Source organism: Sceloporus occidentalis, unplaced genomic scaffold (genome assembly GCF_023333645.1).
Source record: "Sceloporus occidentalis isolate IW3139 unplaced genomic scaffold, rSceOcc1.0.p SCAF_20, whole genome shotgun sequence".
Lineage (NCBI taxonomy): Eukaryota > Metazoa > Chordata > Lepidosauria > Squamata > Phrynosomatidae > Sceloporus > Sceloporus occidentalis.
Window position 1 is genome coordinate 15,865,818 of NW_028317000.1, and position 23,774 is coordinate 15,889,591.

Below are 23,774 nucleotides of genomic sequence, written 5' to 3' on the forward strand. Positions count from 1 at the left end.
CCTACGGAGAGCCAGCGAGGTGCAATGGTTTGAACATTGCGTTATGACTCTGGAGGCCAGAGTTCAAATCCTTGCTCAGCCATGCGCTTCATAGATCCTCTCGTCCCTTCCTACAACAGTCCTGGGATCTCTATGTTAAGCTTTTAGGAGCCACTGGCCAGGGCACCCAGTAGCCCAGGGATGGCAATGGTCTGGGGGATGCTGGGTTGCCATGGCAACCCAGTTCCCTCTCCCCCCCCCTCCCCACCAGCAGCCAAGAGGTTTTTATTGCTCTTGCCCAAATCTAGGCCAAGCGACGCATAAATGTGTATTTATAGCCTGTAAGGGAAGCGATGAGTCTGTGTGTTTTTGTTTTATATGGAGAAGTGTGTGTGAAGAGCAGGAGCCCTGGATGCAGCGCCCTCCTGGCCTCCCTCCGCCTGCCTTCGGAGGCTTCCATGGCCTGGGGCTTGGGACCGGTCACTCCTGCGGTCAAGAGAAGAGGGACGCTGCCCAGGAACCATCTGCAGCCTCCTCTCTGGGACTGGAGGGGGGTCTCTTTTGGGTCCAACTTACATTTCAAAGGATGGGAACTGGGAGAGCAAATGGCTTCCATGTCACTGGATGCCAAATCTGCTTTCTACATTTTACTCCCAATTTTGGAGGAGCTCCCCAAGACATTTAATATTAATATTAATATTTGGGGGTTGTGGGTTGGAAAGCTGCTTTGTAGTTCATCCTAAAGCCAGGCGTGGATTGACTGCAGCCATCTCTTGCTGGGAGTCTTCAAACTGCATTAATGCTGCAGTGTGGCTGCAACTTAAGCCAAAGGTGGGAAGGATGCACCCTCCAGATGTTGTTGGACTACACCTCCCAGCATGCCTTGCTCTTAGCTCTACTGCCTGGGGTTGCATTTATTCTGCTGGGAATCCTATTCTGGCAACCTCTGGAGGGGATGCTTTGCTGCATCACAAGGCTTTCTTGGCAATGTTTGTTCAGCGGCGGTTTGCCTTTGCCTTTCTCTGAGGCTGAGAGAGTGTGACTTCTTGCCGAAGGTCAGCCAGTGGGTTTCTGGGGATTCAAACTCTGGTCTCCTGGAGCCCTAGTGCAGTGCTGAAACCACTCTGCCACACTGCTGCCTCTCTTCCCATTGTGTTTTCTTTTCTCCTCCCTCTATCCTGCGTTCCTCCTTTTCTTTTCTCCTCCTCCGAAGGGTTCTTGCTTTCAGCCTCAAATGCGGCGGTTGATTAATGAGATTAAACTCTTAAATTCTTAGTGATTGTGTTTTGCATCTGGCTTTCCCAGGATTTCTTTTCCCTCCCCTTCTTTTCGGTTGTGTTTTTGTTGTTTGAGTCCGAGGGAGGAACAGACTGTTCTGGATCCTGGTTTGGCTTTCATTTTGATTTTTGTTTTCAAGAAAAGCAAAGCGAAGGAGGGCTGCTGCGGAGGGAAGGGAGGGAAGCCCCTCTGGTTCCTTCGGGACGATGATTCTTTCGGAGGCCATTTGCGTCACCAGCAAACAGCTGGGCTGCCTCCAGACACTGGAGCTGGGTTCGCTCTTTGGGGCAGATGTTTCTAGTCCTCATCCTCGCTCTGCTTTGGAGGCGTCTCCAAAATGGGAGCCCCGGATTACTCTTTGCAAAGGACTGGGGTGGCTGCATGCAACATATATATAATACATATATATATTACATACACTTTAGGCTTTGTCTCTGACTTTCCCCGCAGTAGTCCTCTATGGGCAATTGTGCCTTCTGGAAAGAAACCTGGAGGGTCAGCCACAAAGCCTCCACAAAGCACCCCTTTTTGCAAAGTCTTCCTATGCCTTTTCCTCTGTCCAGCTGGAGATTTTAAAGCGGCTTTGGCATTGGGAGGATGGGGAAGGAGGGCTGGAGGAAGACAGGTAGTTCAGTGCTTGGGCTGCAACGGCGTCTTTGCAGTAAACAAAGCATGAAGTCTGAACTGGGAAAGAAGGGGATTCTCCTGTATGTGATCCCACTGTAGTCGTGTGTGATACACACCGCAGGCAAGGAAAACAGCAGCTTCACTTTGTGCTTTATGGAGGCAAAGCAACTCCATCTTCTCCATGAGGTCCCTTCAGATTTTTAAAGGGGCCCTGTTGTGTCGCCTCTTAGTCTTCTCCAAGCTGAAGTCACCGAACTCCTCCCTTGAACCTTGGTCCCCAGAGCCCTAGCCCAGCATCCGCGCCATTAAGGAGACTTTTCCATGGGGTCCCTCTTGATAGTCCCTTCCTCGGCGTCTTCATTATCTCCAAGCACAGCCCTGCCGCCTCCTTCCTTTCTGACTCAGAAAGTCTTGGTGTGCCGCGAGGACCAGTGTGTGTGAGTGTGTGTGGAAGTGTGTGTTTTGCACAAAGTCTGACCCGGTTTCCAGGCCTGTACAGTATAGGATGGCAGGAAGCCAAGGCTAATTATAGGGACGGAGGAAGCGGGATCTGGGAAAAAAAGAGAGAGCAGAGGCTTTGGGGAAGAGAGAGAAGGCAACGCCTCGCCCGGCCGGCCGGAGACGGAGGACGGAGAGCGTCGCCTCAGGCCTCGCTCTCTATAGGACACACAAACACATATGTACGCATGGGACTGCTTCGTGGCCCCCCAGGAAAGACACACTGATCCTTAAATAAAGGGCTTGGATTTGTAGGGGGGGTGAGGACCACCCCGAGGACACCTCAGAGGGGTCCTTGCCTTCCAGGGAGGATTGTGCCTCCATGCTTCTCTATGGACAGACCAAGGATGGTCCTGGGAAGGTCCTGGTCCACCTGGACACAGGTAGCAAAAGATTGGGAGTCGTGTCCACCTGGCAAGTGTGTCTCTAGACCAGTTCTCAACCTCTGGTCCTCCAGATGCTTTTGACTCCATCTCCTAGATGCCCTCCTTTATTCTGGCAAAGGCTTCTGGGTGCTGAAGTCCAGAACAGCTGGAGGACCAAAGGTTGAGAACCCCTGCTCTAGACCATGACTCTGGAAAGCTAAGAGGATCAGACCTTCCGTGCCAATATTGATTTAAAAGGGGAGGGGGTTCCTGGTCTTTGGGCCGTGTGTCTAGGTCAGAGTGGACAGGCCCTGGAAGGCCAGTGGCATGGAGAGGACCGCTGCCCTTCTCCGCAGGGAGGCCAGGACTCCTGGAGAACGAAGCTCCCAGTCCACTCTCCCAGAGGCGAGGAGGAAGTCTTGCCAGGATGCCTTTGGCGTTCACCCTGCACCATGATAGCCCTGGGATCTTGCTTGAACAACAGGCATGGCTCCGTCTCATGGAGCCCTGGGATTTGTAGTTTCGGGGGAGCAACTTGGAATCCCAGCTGAAGAGGTTGGAAACTGATATAACTGTGGAAATGCGGACAGCCCCTTAGAAGGTCTTTGGTATCCCTTGCCTTGTTCTGCTTTGAGAACTCCTGGTTTTCTTTCCTCGGCATCACAGTTAGCACAGTTTGGGTTCTGGATGGTGGCACCCGGGCGCAGGCGTTGTGCGGAGAGGGATGTGGTTTTGTGGTTCCTTTTGGATTAAGTCAAAGTGTGTTGGGTTGGCAGCTGGAGACTGAGCTCAAAAGGGGCTTATATGGCCTCTCTGCCCAGGACTGCTGCCCAAAGTCTCCCTCCCATTTCCAAAGTGTTTTCCTCTGCTTTCCATGGTTTTCTCTGTTTGTTTCTTTGCTCCCTTTGGGCATTTGATGTATTAATGTGTTTTCTGTGTACCTTTTGACTCTGTGTGTTGTGAACTGCGCTCGCCACAATAAATCTCCTTAAATGCGCTTTGTGACAGCTGGGCTGCCAGGAGGGTGCTTGGCTCTTCTGGCTAAAAATGAATGCCGAACGGCTGCTGGCTGTTCAAACGCCCCAGAACATGGGGCAAAGGTTGCTTTCTCCAAACAAGAGCAACACCCAGAATCCCCCCTGGCCTGCTCTGGCAGGAGGATTCTGGGAGTTGTAGTCCAAGGGCAGAGGCCTGCTGGTGCATGGCATGAGGCAGCCGGAGCGGTGAAGGAAAAGGAAGATGCCCAAAGTCTGGTAGCTCCAATCATTGTATTGTTGCCCTTGGAGAAGTTACTTTCCTCATGGCCATTGCATCCGGTTCTTTCCTGCCGTCTTCACTTATGTTTAGCTTGGAGAAGATGGAGAGGTGACTTGTGCGGCCATCTTTAGATATCTGAAGGCACCCCATAGAATCACAGAGCTGGAAGAGGCCACAAGGGCCACCCAGCGCAACCCCCTTCTGCCATGCAGGAACTCTCATGCAGAAGATGGAGCCAGCTTGTTTGCTGCTGCTCCAGAGACTAGGGAACGAACCAAGAGGAGTGGAAGGGACTGCGTCGTTGGGCAGAGGACTCTTTTGTAGGAGGTCTTCAAACCGTGGTTGAATGGGCATCTTTTTGGAGTGCATTAGTTGTTTGAGAGCCAGTGTAACATAGTGCTTTGGGTGTTGGGCAGCAACTCTGAGGACCAGGGTTCGAATCCCTGCTTGGCCATGGAAACCCACTGGGGGACCTTGGGCAAGTCACACTCTCTCATCCTCAGAGGAAGACAACAGTGGCAAAACCCATCTGAACAAATCTTGTCCAAAACAACCCCATGATAAGTTCAACTTAGGGGTCACATAAGTGGGAAAGGGACGGCTGGAGGGGTTGTGTGTCCCTTCCAGCCCTTGGATCCTATGGCTCTCCGGAAGGCTCCCAGCTGGCCTTCGCCTGACCATCCTCCGCCATTTGGGGAAGGAGCTTTGAACCCTGGCGCTCCTCTCCTTTGGCAGAGGAAGAGGGAGTTGCGTTGCAGATGGGTTTCTACCCTTCGCCGCATGCACCCATGAGTGTGTGTGTGCGTGTGCGTGTGTGTGTGTGTGTATGTGTGTGTGTTTGGTTGCCATGGCAAGGATGACAGGCTGGGCTGTCACTCCACCTTGAGAGGGGTTTGTGTGTGTTGTGTGGCTTTGTGGTGTGTGTGTGTGTGGGAGGGAGGCGTGGGCCCTTCTTGCAAGCTGCTGACTCACAGGGAGTGCAAGCATGGTGTGTGTGTGTGTGTGTTTGAGAGAGAGAGTTAGAAAGGAAGGAAGGAAGGAAGGAAGGGAGGAAGGAAGGAAGGAAGGAAGGAAGGAAGGAAGGAAGGAAGGAGGGAAGAGAGAAAGAGGGAGCAATCTATCCCTTTCTCCTCCTCTTCCTCAAACCCCTTTCCAAGCATCCCAAGAAAGCAGCATCACCTCCTCTATCCTTTGCCTTTCCCTCCTTCAACCCACTGCAATTCATTCCTTTAGTAATATTAAAACCCAGGGCTGCTGCTTTGGGCCAGTTTTCCACCTGGAGCCCCCTGAGGATTGCCAAAAAGCATTCCCAAATAGGAAAGGAAAGCCAGGAAAGCTGCTGGGTTCGAAATCTGGCGCGTATATATATATATATCACAAAATCCTGAGCAGTGACAGCATTCTTTGTTGTCGAAGGCACTCTTAACTAAAGTGTCAAACATAGCAGGCAACCAAGACTGTCCCAGAAAGGGAAGATCCAGGATCAGCTTGTGATAAAACAAAATCCCCATATTGTGTACACAAAGAATAGCCAGAGTTGTCTGTCTAGAAAGGAGTTTGCATACATTTTAAAAAGGCGACATACAAAGGGGCTTCTTGGTCAGAGGCTTCGTTGGCTGAGGTCTGCATTGACTTGTTTGAATGCTCTGTTTTTCAGTTCTGAGAAGAAAGGAGGAGGAAAAGCCAGTTTTAAGACAGGCACCTTCCTTCCTAAAATGCATCTTCTGTTTTGGGGAAAATGTCCTACTTTGCTCTGTTTGAATTTCATTTTAATCTGTTTTCTAACCTGGGTGAGCTTTCCAATTCATGAACCCAATGGATCCCAATGTACAGGGACCTAACCAACTCCTAGGCCAGAGGTGCCCAGGGCTCCCTTGCCAGGCTTGCTGTGGATGAGGGTTTGCATCGTCCTTTCCGACCCTTTAGGTCCGTGCAAAAGCCCTTCTCCCCGTTTCCTGCTCCATTGGCCAAACGAAAGAAAGGCCAAAGGCTTTCCGGAGCCTGTGAAACCCACCTTCTTAGGGCACTCTGTGTGTTTGGATTTGTCATTTTGCCCATGGGTCTCTGGAAAGCCAAGCATTTCTGACCCCGGATGGCAGAGGACTGGCTTTCCCATGCGATCGACTCTCCTGGGATTTTAAAACAAGCAAATGGCCAGTGAGCTATTCCAAGGGAGAGACGGTCTTTGTGAGTGTGGGTTTTTCGGAGAGAGGGAGGGAGGCTGCGGGGGCAACGTGGGAAGCACCGTCTGGGCTGGCAAACGTGGGAATCGGGCATCTGTGAAGCCAGGCCTGGTCCTGGCACCGGGTGCCCAAGGCCTGCCAACCGAGTGGGCACCAGAGAGCAACCCTCCTCCTCCTCCGGGGCTTGAAGGTGCCGCCGGGTGGCAGAGAGAAGCGGCCGGATTATATAACACTGCAGCCTTACCTTGGCATGCGATTAGCCAGCGGCTCCTAAATCATTAATGCCTTTGCAATCTTGCGCTTAAGTAGGTCAGAAAGGAGGCGAGGGTTTGGAGGGCAATGAGAGAGAGAGAGGGACCAAGAGCGGGGCGGTTGGCGAGGCTTACCTTGGCAAGGCTCACCTGGGCACCTTTTGCAAGGGATAACGGAGCAGAGGCCGCTGGGGAAATGCAGTGTCCCCTGCCTTAAGAAAGGGGCCCTTAGCCTTGCACCGGCAGCGTTGCCCTGGATCTGGGTTTAAAGCATTCCCTTGCTGTTGCTGCTGCTACAAATGGTCCTCTCTAAAGGACTGAATGTTGGATTAGGACTCCTCTGGGAGACCAGGGTTTGAGTCCCTGCTCCCCAGTGGAAACCCCTTGTTGACCTTGCGCAAGTCACACACTCTCAGCCTCGGAGGAAGGCAGTTGCACCCCTCCTCTGAAGGAATCTGGCTCAGAAAACCCTTCTAAAGGATTGCTGTAAATTAGAAATGCTTGCAGACGCTCAAGAAGCACAGAAATTAAGACTTAAAAGCACAACCATTAAAAAGAAAACGACAAATAGGCCATATACATACTGAACGGCATGCGTTCTGACCCGAGCTGTATGTGGCTTTATGGGTCGTGATCAGACTCTCTTTTTCACATGCAAACCATAGACAAGTGTGTTAGTTAGTTACTCAGAAAACCCAGCAGCCACACTGGCTGGGGATTCTGGGAGTTGCAGGGGGAAAAAGAGAGAGAGAGACCTTTTGCATTACCTCGGAAACAGAACTCCAAGTGGGTTGGACTTGGCTTGGACCCTTGATGCATTTTGGAAGGTGGGGTTTGAATGGGTAAAAGTAATGAGGAAGAGGAGGCTGGAGCTGATGGCCACTTCCCCCTGTCTGCCTTGAGACACCCTGCAAGATCCTGGCCACCCCATGACTTCCGTTTGGGTCATCTGAGTGACCAAATGCCCCACGGAGGAAGACCTGGCCCCACACCCTCCTGGCCGGCAATTCAAGGAGGGACCCTTGGCTCCCACCGACCCCCTGCCATCTCCACAGCAGCCATGCGCAGCCCACTGGCCTCCGTTGCTTGTGGTTGTGAGGAGTGGTGTGAACCCCACTGTCCTCCCACATGCATGCATGCACCTCTGTTCCCTCTCTCTGCTCCCTCCATCTGTGGGTTTCACTTCTGCCTCTCCTCCTTCAAGGAGGAAGTGGCTCAGTGAGAGCGAAACTCGTGGGTCTAACAGTCCCAGGCCCTTGTTGGCCTCTGGACCCAAAGCCACTTGGACGGAGCTCTTTTGCAGACGCTCCTGCCCTCCCTGCTGCATCCTGTTTTTCCTCCTTGATCATGTCTGCTGGCCTTCCGTCTCTTCCCCTTCTGAGCTGACAGACATTATGTTTGCTGAAAGGGCTGCCTCTTTTCCCAGCAGAATGAGGGGCATGCTTGCAGTTTGGACTGCAAATCCCATCATCCCCTTGCCCTTCGCTGATGGGCAGGAATGCTTGGAATTGCATCCCAACACCAGGAGAGAAGCTTGGTGTCCACAGTTGTTGTAATACGGCTGGTCTGTAGATGCAGATCCACAGAACTAACCACTTCCCTCTCCATGATGTGGTGCATCTTCCATTTACTCTCCAGCAAGCCTTCTTTAAGTGATTTGGAGGCCAGGAAGGTGTTTCTTCTCTGGGATGGAGGTTGTCCAGCGGGGAGTTCTGGATCTGGAGATCTGGAATGTGTTCTAGATAAGATCTGCAAGTGTAGAGATATCACTGAACACCAAAGTTAGGCTTGTCCATGCCGTTGTGTTTCCCATTTTGATGTATGGCTGTGAAAGCTGCATAATGAAGAAAGCTGGTGGGAAGAGGAATTATCCCATTTGAAACACAATGCTGGAGGAGAGTTCCACAGAGACTCCTGCAGAGGCCACTAAATGGCTCCAAGGGACCCATGCGCGCGCATGCCTGCAGATGGGGTCCGCTTCCCCAGCCCCAGCAAGGAGGGCCACCTGGGGTTAATGCTCTGTCACCTTCTCCTTGACAAGCCAGATTAGAGCTGGCACTTGCGTTTGGCCTTATCAATTAGAGCTAAGGAGATTACGCCTGGCTCCAGGAACGCTGGGAACTTGGGAGATCGCATGCGGAAGAGGAGGGGAGGGGGCCGCGAAGGAGGAGACCCTCCCTCCTCAAGGCCCTGTGGATGGGAAAACAATTCCAGTGGCTATTGCCGTGGGCAGTGTGTGTGTGTGTGTGTGTTTGCAGGAACACATGGCTGTGGTCCTCACTAGTTGCAAAGGAATAGCTGAGTGATCTTGAATCTGAGTCTGGAAGAAAGGCAAGGTATAAATGCACTTTCCCTTTGGGTCCAGCCATGGAAGCTGAAGTGGCAGCAAAGTGCTCTAGTTGTGCAAAAATGTTGTCCAGTGGACTGGTCTCCTCTGGAAGGTCATTCCACAATCTGAGGGCGGCCATTTTGAGTGGTGTGCGCCGGTTGTGGTAATAGCAAAGATTGAGAAAGGAAGATGAGCTAGAACAATGTTGCCTCCTCTTTCTCTCTCTTGATGTAAATGAACGTATGGCTCCATTTTCCCTTCATCTCGTCGTAATTTATATCCTCGTTTTGCTGCTGTTACTGTAAGGGCAAGCATCGTTTTCCGCCCGTAATGCGATTGCGGCCTGCCATGTGCGGAGAAGACTCTTCTCGGGTTTTTCTCTGTCTCTCCTCTACCGCTTTTTGAATTTGATAAAGGCTCTGGCTTTGGAGTAATGCGCATTCTGCCAGTCAGAAATCAATGAGGGGAAAGGAAAGAAATAAAACATGAAAGTCAATGTTTTGGGAGTCTCAGCCATGCACCGTAAATGGAGGAGTGGGCTCCAAAGTGAGGGCACCCTAATTCTCCCTCTTGTGCAAAATCCACACTGGTGCAAAATTTCAGAGGAGTTTGAGGGAGGAAATAAAAACCCCAAATCCTTGCTGTGGCAAATATTTCCCAGTGCACAAAATGGCAAGATCACTTGGGTCATCGCCAGGGCATGGCGTGCGTGTGTTTGTGTTGGCAAATTCTTCACACACACACACACATGCACACCCCACAGACACAGACCCCTCTTTCTTTTTCCCCGACTGAGGGCTTGGGCCTCCTTCCTGGGCCACAAAGGAAGCGTGCCGCCGGGGCTTTTGTGCAGCTGTTCGGCCGAGGCAGCCGCCTCTGCCCTCCTCCCTCTGCATCTGTTCCTGTCCTTTAGAGAGCCTGGCAGCCAGTGGCCACCCTCCCCAACCCACCCCAGGACTTGACCATGATGATGATGATGTTTGGGCAAAGGGGACGGTGGCTGCTCAGCCCCACAGCCGAGGAGGAGGAGGAAGAGGAGGGGGGAGAGGAGGCTGTGACATTTTGGGACATTTGCTCAGCCGGTGGGCAGAGCCAGCGGGGAAGAGGGGCCGAGCGTCTCCCTTTTGGGCAGGCTGTCCAACGCCAACCTGGCCTTGCCAACTTCCTCTCCCTCTCTGAGACTTCCATGGGGCGCATACGTGGAAAAGGACGGACGCCACCCTGTCTCCCGTGAGTAGCCCCACGCCTCACTCTTTCCACCGGTGAGTTAAAATTAGCCTCTCTCTTCACCCTCCGTCCTCTCCACCTCCTTCCTTCTTCCCTCCTTTTTCTCCCTCCCGTCTTCTTCTTGCAAAGGACAGGCCAGGCTTGAACGAGACCCAAGAACCGCAGAGGTCATGTTGCTTTTTATAAAGCCAGGGATGGCCTTTGACGTGTTTTGGGAAACCGGGGCCTGGAGGCGGCCTGAGGCCCGGGCACCTCATGGGCATTTTGGACTCAGAGAGAGAGAGAGAGAGAGAGAGAGCGCAGTCCTTGGAAGGCCACCAAGAGACTTGGGAATGCAGTCCAGTCGGGTGTCTCATTGTGCGCTTTTCCTGTTGGTGTCAAGCTCTTTCCGTTTTTGGGTTGTGTGTGTGGCTTTGTTATTTTTTTGGAAATTCCCAAAATAGACCTTGGAGGCGTGTTGGCTGGGATGGGGTTTGTTTTTCCCCGGCGCAGGGTGTTGTTGTTGTGGTTGTGGTTCTGCAGTGGCTTCTACAACTTCTCCCCTCCGGCTTCCTCACCGGATGCAGCACCCCTCTTTGGCTCCTTGGGGCCCGGCCCCTAACAGTTCTCTCCATCCGAGGGGCAAAGCTTTGGCAATCCCTTCTCCCTGTTGCAGCCTCATTGCAGCACTTGCTTCGTCGTGTCTCTTTAGGAAATTTGGTCAACCTGAGAGCCAAGACCTAAGGCCAGACCCAAGCCGGGGCATGGCTACACCAAGATCACTGCTACACCCATGATCCCCATAAATCCCGAGAGTTAGAAGACGATGTTTGCTTTCAGGAAGATCAGAAAGAGAGAAATTATCATCATTTAAGTCCCACCTTTCCCCAAAAGTAATGGGGCTCAGTGCAGCCTTTGTGTGCAATGTCTGTGCCTTCATGGCACTCATCCATTTATGGCAGTGGTTCCCAACCTTCCTAATGCCGCGACCCTTTAATACAGTTCCTCATATTGTGGTGACCCCAACCATACAATTGTTTTTCATCGCTGCATGCAAACATGTGTTTTCCGATGGTCTTAGGAGACCCCTGTGAAAGGGTCGTTCGACCCCAAAGGGGTCCCGACCCACAGGTTGGGAACCACTGATTTATGGAAACCTGGGTCTCCATTCCTCAAAGCCACCCCCAAAATGTGTGGGACTTTGGGGTGCATTTACACCGTAGAAATAATGCAAGTTTGACATCACACCAATGGGGCTATAGCACCATTCCATGGGAATCCTGGGATTTTACAAGGCCTTCAGCCTCCTCTGCCCAAGGGTTCTGGTGCCGCACCAAACTACAAATCCCTAGATTCTGTCGCATGGAGCCATGGCAGTTAAAGTGGGGCTGAACTGCAATATTTCTACCATGTAGATGTGACTTCTGACAGCTGTGCACATTCTTTTGGGGGACTTTGTTTTTGGGGGCGGCGTGGATCTCAACTGTGGACCATGGGAAATGGCCAGTGGTCCCAAGGGATGCTTGGTGTGTCCCTCTCCCACAACCTTAGCTTGGAAAAGTTACCTTTTGGGACTAGGTCTTCAAGCCCCAGCAAGTGGGCAAACTGGGGCAGGAGGTGTAGTCCCAAGAAGTGCATTTCCCAGGTTTGAGAAATGTGGTTCTGTGAGTGAGAAATAAAGAGAGCTCACTCAATGGAGGATTGTCCATACTACTGTTGTTGCCCTCTCTTGTTGAGACAGTCAGCCCTCCAGAGCCACAGATTCAGGCCTCCATGACTTGAAAATATTCCACACAAATATAAATTCCCCCAAACAAACCTTGATTTTGCCATTGTATACAATGGGCCCCATTCCACTATACCACTGTACTTAATGGGACTTGAGTATCCATGGATTTTGGTGTCTGTGAGGGTCCTGGAATCAGACCCCAATGGATACCAAGGACCCCCACTGTATGCCTTTTTATTTGCTCCTAAAGTCTTTGCTCTTCTGTGCCGTGTTTGAGTCCGAACCTCCAGAAAGACGGTTGCCCCGGCCCCTCCACTGTAGGGAGAGGTTTGTTTCTCCCTCCCAGCCCCAGTTTTGGAAGGAGGGCTTGGAAACAGCTGCCTTTGGGACGGAGGGAGGGTCTCGGCCTCTTTCTCTTTTGGAGCCGATGGAGAAGCTGAGTCATGAGGCCGCCGGGGCCAGTGCCGTTCTTGACGCGAGACGCAAAGCCCTGCCGCAAGGAAGCCACAGAAGCAAAGAATTTAGCACATTCCCAAAGAGGAATTGGACAATCAATAAAGCATTATACCCCCGATCAACAGAAGAGCATCTCAAACGTTGAATGGTGGCTGGTTGGAGACTCAGGAAGCCACTGCTCCGCTTCCAAACGGAAACTGGGCACATTGACCAATTGTGTTGAAGAGACCCAGAAGGTCATCCAGTCCATCCCTCCATCTCAGGACACTGCGGCCGCAGGGGAAGCGTCGCTCCTCCTGGACATCTCAGACGAAGGCCGCCGCTGGAATGTTTTGTGACGCCGAAGCCCAAAAATCCTGCGTGGTCAGTTTCCCTATAATGAAGCCTGAGCCAAACAGCTCAGAGAAGGGCTGGTCCTGTTTTGGAGTCCTTGCTGGGCTTATGACTCAAGGGAGAGTCAAGCGTTGGGTCTTGTCAGCTGCAGGATTGGATTATTCATAGCTAAGCCGCATGTATGGACAGGGCTTAAGGAGAGCAGCTCTCCTCCTCCTCCTCCATCGTGTGGTGAAACTGGACATGAAGGAGAACGTGAAGTCCTGACAATAGGTCCATGTGTTGTTTGGTTTTTAAAAAGCATATGACACAATTTCTTCAGAGGGCCTTGCAAACTTGCCTTCCAGCAACTGAGCAGAAAACAAAGCATGCTAGATGCAAGGTACAGAGGTGAGGACAAGGCGAGTGAGTTACTCGAGTTGTAGCAGCTGGGAAATAGTTTCTCCCGTCAGGCAAGAGAAAAGGCCAAAATGCCCGGATGGGGAGAAACTTCCTGCCCAGATGGTGATACTGGGCATGGTCCTAAGGGAAAGAGAGGCTGCTTTAGGGGAAGTAATGCTCTTCTCGTGGAGAGATGCCAGCCTGGGTCTCTGGGTTTGATGCTGGTGTCCAGGTGGCATCCCAAAAGCCCTTCCATTGGCGGATAGGCTTTGCAGACCCCAAAAGAGGGCCGTTTAAGGTTCTGAAGCCCCCCTGAGAGGTGGCCATGATCCAAACTCTGTTTAAAAGCCTCCAGTGAAAGAGGGTCCGTTACCTTCCGGCGGAGTCCAAGAGTTTCGGCAAAGCCCTCCATGCGCAGGAGAGTCCTTCCAGTTTCTCTGGATTCCTTGGCGGCTGTGTTCCTGCGAACGCTTCCCTCCCGGCTTCTCAAAATGTGCTTTTGTTTCGTTTAGGTGGGAGGCTGGGAGGGTGGTGGGTGCGCAGAGACAGATGCACACAGAGAGAGATGGAGGAGGTGCGCATGGGAGAGCGCTTTCTCCATAAGCCAAGCCGATGCCTCTCCCCAGAGAAGGGGGCAGTTGGCTTGGATGCCTCCCTGCAACCCATGGAAGGAAATGGGGGAGACCCTTGCAGCTCCCCATCCCAAACTCCCAGCCTGCTTTGCCCAGGTTAGCTCTTTGGCGTTCCTGATTCGCCACACCAAAGCAGCTGCTAATCCTTTATCGCAATACGCCCAGAAAGATGATCAACTGAGCACTGCTTAATGGCACATTAATATCTCTATTTCTTGTTTTAAAAAGTGACAACAAAGAGTGACTAACCGAGTGGGACTGCAAACAAACGGCTGCCACAGTTCCACAGCCTTTCTTTCCCTCTTGGAAGGCTGGGTTTCTCCTCCTCGGCCTCCTTCTCTTGCAGGTAGCATAAGGCTCTGGGTATTTTCTCTCTCTAAGGGCTTTAATTCATCCAGAGGGGATTAGAGCGCCCTGAGAATCCCAGGGAGCCTTCCCCAAAACTACAGATCACAGGATGAAGCCGCAGCAGTTAAAGCGGCATGGGACTTCTGCAACTGTGCATGTGCAGATGCGTTGTTGTCAATTGCTATCAAGTTGAGTTGGACTCAGGGCAGCCGTGAGAATGAGAGACCCCCCAAAAGCCCCTTGGGTCACCAATGGTCCTGCTCAGGCCTTGCAAACCGAAGGCCAGCTGGGGCTTCCTTGGCGGAGTCCCTCCGCCTCTGATGCAGCCTTCCTCTTTTCCTGACGCCTTCCACTTCTTTCTCTTGGGTCCTTTCTTCTGGCAATACGTCCAAAGTATGACAGCCTCAGCTTAGCCATCATGGCTCCGACGGAGAGGCCAGGCTTGGTTTGCTCTCAGACCCATTTATCTGACTTTCTTTTAGCAGTTCAGGATGTCTGCAGAACTCTTTGCTCCACGTTTGGAAGGAGCTGGTTTTCTTCCTATCAGCTTTCTTCACTGTCTGGGTTTCACAGCTTTACATAGAAACCGGAAGCATGATGGCATGAGCCATCATATTTCCCATGATATAATTTGATATCCAATGATATATATGCACACACACACACACACCAGCATCTGGTTAGTTCCTTCCTATCTGCCCTTCCAAGCCCTCTTCTCATTTCTTGACTGCAGTCTCTGTTTTGACTTATTTCCTTGCCCAAGAAAACCCTATGAAATCCATGAGGGTACCCTAAGTTTGCGACTTAATGGCAGATATGCACATGCTATACAAAACCTTTTAACTATTTCAGTCTCTTCACCACTTGCTGCCAATTTGTGCAAATCACCTGTGATCATAATGTTTGTTGTCTTTATATTAAGCTGTAGCCTTTCCTTCCTTGCCTTTCCTTGGTAGTCCTTCGGAGCCTTTGCCATTTTCTGTGCCAGAATGTCATCTGCCGATCTCAAACGTTTGGCGTTCCTTCGCTCAGCGTTCACACCTGCTTCCTCTCCAGCGCATCCTGCTCTCCGTATGATATGCTCTGCATATAAATGGAACAGATTGATGTGAGAAAGAGACAGAGAAGAGACAAATGCTCTAGAAAGCTGGGTTTGGGTTTGGGAGCTTGGTCCTCATCTCTCTCACAAAGAATCCTAGGTAACAGTTGCAATGGGGCTGGTGTCCGCTCCGGACTACAAATCCCAGGCCTCCATCAGGTGGAACTATGCTGGTTAAAGTGGCGCGAAACCTTTGTAATGATACAATGTAGAGACACACAAGGTGCATCCGTTTGGAGTTGAGGAGCATGGCTCCCTCTGGACTGAGAGAGGCCTTGCTTTATGGCCTCCAACCAAACCGATGCTCCGTATCTCATCCCCAGTCTCTGCCCTGAAGGCAAATGGTCCACTTCTGGAAGGTCTGTTTCTTCTGGTTGCACAAACACACACACACACACACACACCATACCAAGATCTGAACCCAGAACCCTCTCCTCTCACACTAGGGGCATATGAAGCTGCTTCTTGTTGCCTGCATTGTGTTGAAAGAGATTTCCCAAGGAAAGGCCCCAAAGTAGGGTCTCCTGCTGGCCTAGGCTTGTCTACTTGGTTCAGTAGAAAGAGGATTCTGCCATTGATTTTCAAGTCAGTCCATGGCAGGGAGGGTCTCGCCTGGTTCCTACTCTTCCGGTTTATGATCTGTTAATAGGCAGGTGCTGGATGGGAGTCAAGGACAGAGCCCCTGCTTTGCACACAGGAGGCCCTGGGTTCAAGTGCAGCCCAAGAAATGTTGCTGCCCAGGGCTGAAGGCAAGATGGTGCCACATACATACCCCTTGCAGAGGCCAGCTGTGGGGTGCCAGCTGATCCATCACATGTCAACAGTTGCAATGGGGCCAATGTCCAGCCCTGGCTTTATTCATGGCCCTGGAGGGGTTGTGTTGTGTGCGGCACGCACAGCTCCGTCCTTCGTCTCATGTTACAAGGCCAGGGAGGGCCTCTGGAAAACCCACCGGAGGCCAACTGGGCACCACCAATGGCTGACGGGGCAGATGGGTGCGCCAAGGTGCATTTTGCCAGGCTTGCTAGAGAATTGCAGCGTGCCCCGAAAAGGAGTGCCAGGCAGCCCACCGCAGACCCATTTGATGCTGGGAAACCCTTGCATCGGGGTAGAAAATGCCTCTTCCTTCTGAGTGAGCGGCTGCAGCTGATCCTCAGCTGTCCTAGTTGTCTGAGGGTTGCTCTGCATTTTCAGCTGCTGCTTAAAAGCCAGCGAGAGATGCCACAGGGTGGTGTGTGCGTGTGTGTGTATTTGTGTGTACCCACAATGGCACAGCTTTTCCATTTGCCTGGTGGTGAGAGATCATGGAGGCCCAGAGAGTGATGGAGAGGTCAGGCGTCCAGGCGGCCAGAGGAGTCGCCGCTTGCCCCCGGCCCTCATCCTCCAACAGTCCCTCTTTCTCATATATATATATATATATATATATATATATATATATATATATATCCCTGTTTCCTGCTTTGTATTTCAACCAAAAAGCAAACGTGGCTCTTGCCGTTTTATGTAAGGGATACCATTTCCCTATCCATATTATATAATGGGGCTTGGACTTGGACAGATGCTTGTCTCCATTTGGTGATGCTCCCGTTGAGGATGGGTCTGAAACCTTCATGTGCAATTGATTTTAGGGGTAGCGATTCCTCGTTGGGCAATTAATTTGTCACGTTGCGTTGTTAGCAAATGAATCTGATGTTGGGTGGCTCTTCTCGCTGAGCGCATTAATTTGTAATTTTTGCCATTTGAAAGCATTTTACTGGTTTTTGCATGTTTATCAGTTATTCATTGCAAAATATATACAGCCAAGAGTGGCTGTGATACATAGGAAATGGCAGCAGAATGAGCAGTCGTGGGCCATTAGTTATTTTGAGGCCATGATGGGGCTGTTCCTGCTCTGTTCTTGTCATGGTCTTTGCAGGAGCAGGGAGGGATTTAGCTGGTGAGGAATTTGGGGATATACCTTTGCAGTGTCTGGATGGTCTAACTCCCCGCATGGAGAAAGCTAGCATCTTGGGATACCTATGTGTTTTGGAGCAGTGCAAATTGAGCTTCCCCTAATTTTTCTATTTGGGGAACATCACATACACACCAGTCTATTATATAGGAATGCAAAAGCACATTCTTCCACCTCTAGTATGAAGCGATGTGATGGAGAAGGGACATGGCACTGGTCAGAATATGGCCCTCATTGCCACTTGCAAGTGCCCCCCATAATTTCCTGTTCTGAATCCTGGGGTGGCTTTGTGAGCAAGAAGAGCTCCTTCCTGGGAAGAAGAGGCACAAGGCTTCCTCATTTGCCTATTGTCTGTCTTATTTTTAACAAGCGCCTCATTATCTGAGATTTGAATTTCCAGAGTGACAGGGAGAGATCTCACTGCAGCCTCACCTCCGAAAGAGAGCAGGCGACGGGTGGTTATTTCATGCCCCGCAGCGGCGCCCAAAGGGGTCTGGGAGGGGGTCCTGGAGACTGCGCCAAGCTTTTAATGACGTCTCCTTCCTTCTGGTCCCAGAGGCCGGGAGACCATTTCAGTGCACTCCACCTGGGCCACGCTTTCAGGTGTCTTTGGGTCCAAAATTGGTCCCAGTCCGGTCCCCGTGACTCTCCATTCTTGTACTTGACTTCATCTGCTTCAGGATTGCAAGGCTGGGGTTTGCAAACCCCTGGGTTTGGAAGAAGCAAGTTACAACTTCTTGGTAAATTTAATTACCAGTGTCGTGTTATGTCTTTCCTCCTGGAAGTCAAGGCGCAATTGCTGGCTCACCTTGGAGAGGGAGAAGGCAGTTGGCCAGAGGCTTACTGAGAGATGCACCTCACCTGGGAGTCCCTGCCCAGCGCTCTTTCCCCGCTCTCTGTCCAGGGCTATCTTCCGATCAGGATCATGGGATAGATCAGACTGAGAAACACTGTGGGGCCTCTGGGATTTGTAGTTTGGTGAGGCACCATTGGTTCTGAAATGAAACAGCTCTATGGGTAACTTAGGCCCCGTACAGACAGGCCAAAATAAAGCTGCTTTGGGTTGCTTTGGAGGTCTGCTGTTTAAATGATGCATGTGTCCTAAGAGTCTGGAAGCCAAGCCAAAGCCGTGCTCAGTCCTGAGTGCAGCTTCTGGACTCTTAGGACACATGCTTCATTTAAACAGCAGACCTCCAAAGCGACCCGAAGCAGCTTTATTTTGGCCTGTCTGTATGGGCCCATGGTTACCTGTAACACACCATTTCTTTGAGCAGCAAATACACACTCCAAAACCTATTTAAGACATAAGAATGAAGATATTGTCTTGTTGCACCCATTCTGTTGTTGTTGTTGTTGTTGTTGTTGTTCTTGGATCTGACCTTTAAAGGATTTCTCACCCATGCCAATTGCTAGCCACGGGTTCAGGACCATGGAAAACAGCTTCCAAGTTCAGGCTTGGGATGTGATTCCTCAAGGCTTTTTGCCTCTTTGCTTCTGGGGATGGAGAGCTTTGGGGGCAGGCTATGGGTCTGGTTGCCTTCTCTGTCTTCTGCAAAACTCGGAAGGTCTCCCTATATAAGGACGCTTGCTGTTTCCAACCCGTTGCCATGGGCACCGGCTTTTGTGGCGATGCGGAAGGTTTGCCATCCTGAGAGTTGCACCGGTTTCAGTCGGAGTGGCTCCTGAGTCGGTCCCTGAAATTAGGCAGAGGAGCCGATGGACCACTCCAGGCCAAAATTGGCCTCCCAGCCCTTTGGGAGTCTGGGAAAATGCTTGCTTATGTTGATGGTGGCCTGTTTTGGGGGTGAGAGGATAAAACTGAGGGATTTCAGTCACTAGTGGGTCTGTGCCCACGCCTGAGAAACCTGGAGTCACCGATGGAGACGCAAGGGAGTTTACCGATTAAACCAGAGACAATATAGATGACACACAAATGGTTCAGATTGAGAAGCAAAAGCCTGTGGCTCCAGGGGACTTCATGCTGGGGCCCAATCCAGAAGCCTCCCATGAACGCTGGTGGCCACTGGGGCCAAGCAGTAGCCAGTCTCTCCCATGTTAACAGGTTGGAGAACCTGCTTTGTGTTGCTTTTAAAGGAACCATCCAGGGCTATTCTGAATAGGTTCAACACCAAGGAGAGCTCTTGGAGCCTCTTGTGGATGCACTGCCCCACGGACACAGGACCCACTGACCACCGGTGGCTGTGGCCACAATCCACTTTGCCACCGGCTGTCCAGCGTTTTCATTGGAGCCAGGGCTAGGCTGGTGCTTAAAGTGGGCAGAGCAAAGAGCGGGTGAGCCATGGGGGGGGGGGTCTTGCTTCTTTCCCAGAGGTCCATTAAATTTTTTTATCCTTTCTGAATCCAAGGGGAGGCTCCTCAGGGTCGCAGTGTTGCTCTTGCCATCCTTCCACAGCCGGGTGAGAAACTTGGCAAGGGCCCTTGGAGCTGCAGCCGGCACCCGATATTTTCCAGAGAACGCTCCAATCTGGGTCAGGAATATTATCTCTTCCTCGCTGCCGCCTGCTGCTCTCCCTTTCTCCCTCCCTCCTTCATTCTGTGCTTTTCAATGCCATCGGGTGGCATCTGACCTCTGCTTCGCTCTCCCTTCAGCTGCTGCCAACCTGTGCAGGGCGTGTGTGTGTTTGTGTTTGTCTGTGTGCTTGAATTTGCTCCTTGCAAGTTGGGGCAGGGGCCTGGCTGGCGCTCCTTGGCACAAGGGCAACGCTTGCCCTTTTCTCTCTCTATGGGTCTTTAAGCCAAGGGCAGACCTTCTAGACGATGCAAGGCTGCAACTCACAGCCTCCCTAACGCTGTGCTGCCCAGGGGATGCTGGGAATTGCAATCTGTTGACCTCTGGAGGAAGATGGAGAGAAAGCTGGCTTGGGTGGGCACTGGATTCACAGAGCAGGCTGCAGTTCAACTGGGAAAGGAGCTAGAAACTGGTAAAGGCCGCTTTGGGGACACTGGAGCTGGGCCCAGAGTCCAGATCTTGAGCGTGCGTTTCATAGTATTGGGACACTCAAAGAGGTTTATTTATTTCCATTGACTCTCTCTTGAACTCCAGGTTGAGATCTTCTGGGCTCCGTCTGTGAGATTCATTTGGAGAACCCTGCCTCACTTTCCCCTCCGGAGATTTTGCCTCCGTAGCTCCGTCCTCTGGTCCTTTTCCTCTTCTATCTCTTTCCTTTCCCAAATCCGTTTATTGTCTCCTGTGTGTATCGTTCTTTTCTCCCAGAAACGGACTCTTCCTCCTCTCCACTGTCTTTTACTCCTCCATTTGAGGCAATTTAGGAGGAGTTGGCTATGAATTCCTGGGGGCCTAAGAAGAAGCCCTCCTTCTGGGGCATTGACTGGGCTGCGAATGGCGGGGAGCATCGTCCTCCTCGGGTGCAGAACAGTTTCTGTGTATCTCTGTGTGTATGTTGCATTTCTAGCAGCCTGGAGCTTGCTTGCAAAGCCTGTCCTGCAGAGCTGGGCCCTCACTTCTCTCCCTTTGCAGGGGATGCTGGCTGTTTGTGGTCATCTTGGGCTTTGTGAAGCTTCTGGGATGCTGGCCATGCTGTTGTTGTGTTTTGCTGTTGTTGTTATGACAAACACTGTACTTCAGCACTACAAGCTTCTTTGGATTCCGCACTGGGAGAAAAACAGACTATAGAATAAATAACAATGAAATATATATGCGTGCATGCATGCACACTTGTTGTTGTTAACCCTATGAATGAGAGCCCTCCATGACCTTGTGCTCAGGCCTTGCACATTCAGGGCGGCCTTTGTGGCTTCCTTGATGGAGCCTCTCCGTCTGGAATGTGGGCGCCTCCTTCTCACTTTGCAGAGCATTTATAATCTTTTGTGAGTCCCATCATCTCATGATATCTCCAAAGTATGACAGCCTCGGCTTAGTCACCTTCGCCTCTTAAGGAGCGTTCAGGCCCCCAGGAATACTCTGACCCTTCCAGAAAACCCCCCAAGGGTTTCCAGCTGTGCCCATGATGCACATTTGAGGATCAAGCCCAACCCATGTTGCCCCTGGGGACACCATGCTTTTGGGTCTGGAGATGCCATCTTTTCTGGATCTGGCTTCCTTATAGCACCTTAAAAAACCCTTTAAAGAGTCTGTTTAATGTAAAGGTTTTTGTGTCTCCAAGGAGCCCCAAATGTGTTTATCCAGTCCATGCCTGATATCCCCCCCATCCATCCATCCGTCCATCCATCCGTCCATCCGTCCATCCTTCTTTCTGGTTGCCTACTGAACTGAGGGGAAGGGAAGGGAAGATGGGAGAAATAACCAAAGGACTGTTGCATGGTGATAGTTGCCATGGCGACCTCCTAGTCTGCAGCATCCCTGCATCCCAAGAGCTGCTGGCTTTCCTGCCCACTTCCTCTCCTTTCCCTTTCCCTTCTCTCTTGTCTCTCAGCAAATCTGAGAGAGAGAGAGCAAGGACCTGGCCAGGGCTAGGGCTGGCATTGAAGCGGAGGAGAGTAATTCCCAGCACCAACACCAACATCATGTTCAACGGCGATGGAGGGAGGAAGGAAGGAAGGGGAAGAGCCTAATTGGTGGGGAGAGTTTCCATAAAAGCCATTTGGGCTCCAGATGCCGTTTAAAACCATTTTGAGTTGGCAAAAGGGCAAAGAGGGGGTTGGAGAGGTTTTCGACGGTGTGCGCGCTTTGCTTTGTGCGTAGCAGATAGGAAAGCCTCCTGGTCACGCTGGTCGTTTGGCAAAACTTGGGCGCCTTCATACTCCTCCTTGGCGCCGTCTCTTTCCTTGCACCCCCAAGTCCTCTTTGCCGGTCTTTTCTGCCCCTTCTCATTGGGGGAGGTGGGTCTACTCCAGTCTCCACTTGAAAAGAGGGTCTCCAAGTTGCTGTGCACCCTTGTCCCCCCAAAAAAGGGGCTAAGCGCTTTGGATAGCTCCTTGAAAGTTCAGTCTGAGGCTCAGAGTGGGTCACCTTGGCTGACATGGGAGCCCCAAGGCAGGAGGGCACTTCAGGGTTAGGAAGAAGGGCTTGGAGCATAAGAGCTGGTCAGCAGTGGAGCAGTGTGCTTCTGCCTCGGAGGGAGGTGGGCTGTAAAGAGATGGCATCTGGATGAGCATCTCTCAGGAGGGCTTTAGTTGGGGGTCCCTGCATGGCAGCATCAGGCTGAACTGCATGGACCTTGGGGTCCCTTCCAGCTCCGTGAGTCTCCATAGTATAATCTGCTGTCCTGTCTAACATTTCATTTTGAGGAGGAGGAAACCCTGTGCTGATGGAACTATAATCTTATTATTGTGTGGATAAGACAGACTTGCGCTGTGAGGGTTGCACCGTTCTTATCTGCAGTAATCCAGACCAGGAGAAATGTTTTTAACCCGCCTCCTGGCTGGTAAAAACCCTGCTTCCTCCCTCATTCTGGGCTCTTTTCTGACCCCAAAGAGAGTCCCAATGCCTCCCGAGGGGCTACATTGGCCCCAGTGTTGACAGGAGCGTTTGTGGGGCAGAATCCAAACCCAAAGGCCTGGAGCCAGAAAAAGCATCTCTGAGTAGAGGCCTCCCCTCCATCGTTTCAAAACAAAATTGCAATGGATTTGCTGGGACAATTTTGGTGCCAGATTCCCCCCCCCCCTTGGTCTTTTGAAACTTGACTTGGGGAGTATTGAAATTAAGGGGTGTCATTGGCAAGGCTTTGCAAAACACCTGCCTTGCAGGTCTGGTCCCAGGTGAGAATTCAGCCGTGGGGGAGTCAAGCATCCCACTGACTTGGAGGAGGGTTGAACATGGAAATGGCGCATCTTGTCAGGAGCTGGACAGCCAGAAGGTCAACCTGCTGGTCTTTTCCTTGTGGCTTTGGTTGCCCAAGTCCCAGTGGGCATGAGGTGAGGGTTGGAGGATTATTTGGGGCTCTGATTAAGGGGAAGGTGCCATAGAAAACATGGCCCCGCTTCCATCATCATCATCATCATCACCACCACCACTACTAATGTGCTAAAGATGCCCGGTGTTCCCCTCCACCCCAAACTCAATGTAGCTGAGGCTCTTCTTGACTTCTGTTTCCTTAAACATGGGTTCTTCTCTGTGGCCCACATCGCCTCCACCAAGAGCTGCCAGGAGGCATGAAAGACGGAGCCAGTTGTTCGTTTTGTACCAGCTGCTGCCAGGTGCTCCGCGAACACCTTCCTGTTTACGGCCGCGATGCCTTTAGGGCGGTTTCTTTTTCTGAGTCGGAAAGGCTTCCTGGGGCTGAGGAAGGGGCTCTCCTCTCCATTGGGGGAACCTGACCCCCAGAAAGGAAAGGAAGCCAGGGTTGCTTCAGCCTTGCTGGCAAAAAAAGCGTGCACCATTTTGCTAAAGGAACACAGCAACCTTGTGGTATGCCTTAATGCCTTCTCATGTTATCCTTTGGCATTCTCTCTCTCCAACACACACACACACACACACACACACACACTTATGCATTCCAGAATATGGGTTAAAGAAAAGTTGTGACCCCCAGGTCTTTCTCTCAAGCAAGCAATGCCTGGTATTAAGAAGTTCTGAAACTCCTTCGTGAAGGTGCAGCTACACTGTAGAAATAACCCAGTTTGGCACCGCTTGGCTCAAGGCTATGGAATTCTGGGAGTTGGAGTTTGTTGTGGAGCCCAGAGCGGAGCAGAGCTGGGCCTTGCAGAATTGGGATGTCTCATCTATCTGTGTTTTGCCTGTCATTTTTAATAGTTACGTTCTTTAGCTGGTTTTAATTTTACGGGTACTTTAATTATATTTTTAACGTTGGAATGTGGAGCAGAAACTCTGCCCAGTGATGCTAAGATGCAGGCATATATCCGCCATTGAAGTTGGCTTGCCGTTTGCAACCAGTCCATGCTTCCTGCCTCTTGCACAGTCATGCAGTGAT

General features: G+C 51.5%; 1 protein-coding gene across 7 annotated transcripts in view; it reads left to right on the forward strand.

Moving 5' to 3' along the window:
* MEF2D (myocyte enhancer factor 2D) overlaps positions 1 to 23,774 on the forward strand; it is a 58,052-nt gene that overhangs the window by 7,790 nt on the left and 26,488 nt on the right. Inside the window, exon 1 of one of the 7 annotated variants that reach the window (XM_089482827.1) lies at positions 9,813 to 10,029. The exons of 5 other annotated variants lie outside the window; for them this stretch is intronic. The gene's annotated coding sequence lies outside the window, so the exon portion shown is untranslated. Of the gene's footprint in view, positions 1 to 9,812; positions 10,030 to 23,774 lie in introns of those variants that run through there. One more of the 7 variants, XM_089482828.1, reaches the window with a different exon arrangement.